This window comes from Sorex fumeus, unplaced genomic scaffold, assembly GCF_029834395.1.
Source record: "Sorex fumeus unplaced genomic scaffold, SorFum_2.1 ptg000047l, whole genome shotgun sequence".
Classification (NCBI taxonomy): Eukaryota; Metazoa; Chordata; class Mammalia; order Eulipotyphla; family Soricidae; genus Sorex; species Sorex fumeus.
Genome location: NW_026606104.1, coordinates 34972636 through 34974888, shown reverse-complemented (window position 1 = coordinate 34974888; position 2253 = coordinate 34972636). Strand labels below are relative to the sequence as shown.

Sequence of the window (2253 nt, the reverse complement as noted above, 5' to 3'; positions counted from 1 at the left end):
ATCCAGATAAATCTGCAAGCTTCTGCTAGGCCAAGTCCATTCATTGAAATGGGGAGAGGAAACCTGCCCCCTGGGGTCTAGGGCTTCTACATGGCTGTCCTATGTACCCCACTCAAGAAGAAGAGGCAATTTGGGGCAGGCTTGGGTGGTGGTGGTGGTGGTGGTGGTGGTAAAATTCAAAATAATCGTGGCAGGAAGGTGTAATGGTGGTGGGATTGGTGTTGAAATAGTGAATGTAATCAATTACTGTGAACAACTCTTTGAAAATAGCACTGTAGCACTGTCCTCCCATGATTCATCGATTTACTCAAGTGGGCCCAGTAATGTCTCCATTGTGAGACTTTGTTGTTACTGTGTTTGGCATATTGAATATGTCACGGGTAGCTTGCCAGGCTTTGCCGTGCGGGCGAGATACTCTCAGTAGCTTGTCCGGGAGGGGCGGAGGAATTGAGCTCAGGTTGGCCGGCCGCGTGCAAGGCAAACGCCCTACCGCTGTGCTCTCCCTCCAGCCCAAAGGCTTTGAAGGCAATTTTGGAAGTTTATAGAAAATTTATAGTGGTTGCAAAAGTTACCACGCGCCCAACATGGGGCTCAAATCCATGACCCTGGGATTAAGAGTCCCATGCTCTACTGACTGAGCTAGCCGGGCACCTTTGAAAATAATTAAAAAAAAAAAAGAATAAGAGAAAGAAGAGGCAAGTGGGGTCTAGGGAGGGGAGGCCCCTGACTCAATGGGGGTAAAGCTTCCAAGGTGGCAGAGGCTGGCCATCTGCTCTGCTCCCCTTCACTGTGCCAAGACACCCTCCAGAGATTTACTCTAGGTTTTTTTTTTAATTTTTATTAGTGAAACACCATGAGGTACAGTTGTAGACTTACAAATTTTTGTGCTTGGGTTTCGATTATACAATGATCAAATACCCATCCCTCCACCAGTGCCCGTTTTCCATCACCATGGATCCCAGTATCCCTCCCACCCCCATCCCCCCATCCCACCCTGTCTCTGTGGCAGGGCATTCCCTTTTGTTCTCTCTCTCCTTTTGGGTGTTGTGGTTTGCAAAAGAGGCATTGAGAGGCAATCATGTTTGGTCTATAGTCTACTTTCAGTATGCTTCTCCCATCCTGGGAGGATTCTCTCAACACCCTTTATTTGGTGCTCCCTTCTCTATCTGAGCTCCCTTTTTCCCTAGCACGTGTAGCTGGCCTCCAAGTCATGGAGCAAAATTCCTGGTACTAATCTCTTGGGTGTTAGTCTCCTATTTTGTTACTTTATGTTTCCCAGATGAATGCAATCTTTCTATGTCTGTCCCTCTCTTTCTGATTCATTTCACTTAGCATGATACTTTCCATGTAGTACCACTTGTATGTAAATTTCATGACTTCATCTTTTCTAAGAGCTACATAGATTTACTCTAGGTTTATGATCATTACTCCCTTTTGCAGATGAGAAGACTGAGGTTCAAACAGATTTGTGTCTTGCCCAAGGTCACAGGAAACATGGTGAGAAAGAGGCAGGGTTGGAATTGGATGTTTCCCTTTTATTCAAGTTTGGGTCATAGCTGGTTAAAGGCCGGCCTGTCAGGCTGGGGTCCCAGAGGTCCTGTGGGTGGGGAGGAAGAGCCTTACTGTTTGGGGGCTGGGAGCACTGTGACTTGGGGTGGTCCCTCTTGCTGGCTGGGCCCCTTCCTGGGGACTCGGTCCCTCTCTACTGCAGGGCACTGGGACTCAGTGGGGGAAACAGAGATAGGTCCCAGGTCCCTAGGACAGGGGGGACAGGGAGACACAGAGCAGGCCCTCCCTGCTCTTTGTCCCGCTCCTTGTCATGGTCAGGCTACCCTGGGGGTTCGAGGAAGCAGGGCAGCAGGTGGTGCTACCCGGTGCTCACACCTGGAACAGATCCATCCCATACGGCCCATCTGGGCAGTGATGCCACGTGGACGCCAGAAGTACATGGCAGGTGTCCCCAAGACCTGGAAAAGTTTCAGTTTGGGGCAGTGCTCAGGGATTCCTTCTGGTTCTGTGCTCAGGGATCACTCCTGTGTGCTCAGGGGACTCTTTGGGATGCCAAGGATTGAGCCTGTGTCGGCAGGGTGCAAGGCAGGTGAGCTCCCCGCTGTCCTATCTTCAGCCTGAGACCGGGAAGGTGTAAAGGGGGCTTCACTGACATGCAGGGTGGGGCTATTACTCGAGTCGAGTAGCACAGGCCTCGCATGTGAGAGGCCCGAGTCTGACCCCCTGCATTGCCCCTCCAAGCTC

The 2253-nt window shown here is 50.7% G+C and overlaps 1 non-coding gene across 1 annotated transcript; it reads right to left on the bottom strand.

The window, feature by feature from the left end:
* Positions 1-576: 576 nt before the first annotated feature.
* TRNAK-CUU (transfer RNA lysine (anticodon CUU)) lies at positions 577-649 on the bottom strand. The gene has a single exon. It is a non-coding gene; the product is annotated as a tRNA-Lys (tRNA).
* Positions 650-2253: the final 1604 nt, after the last annotated feature.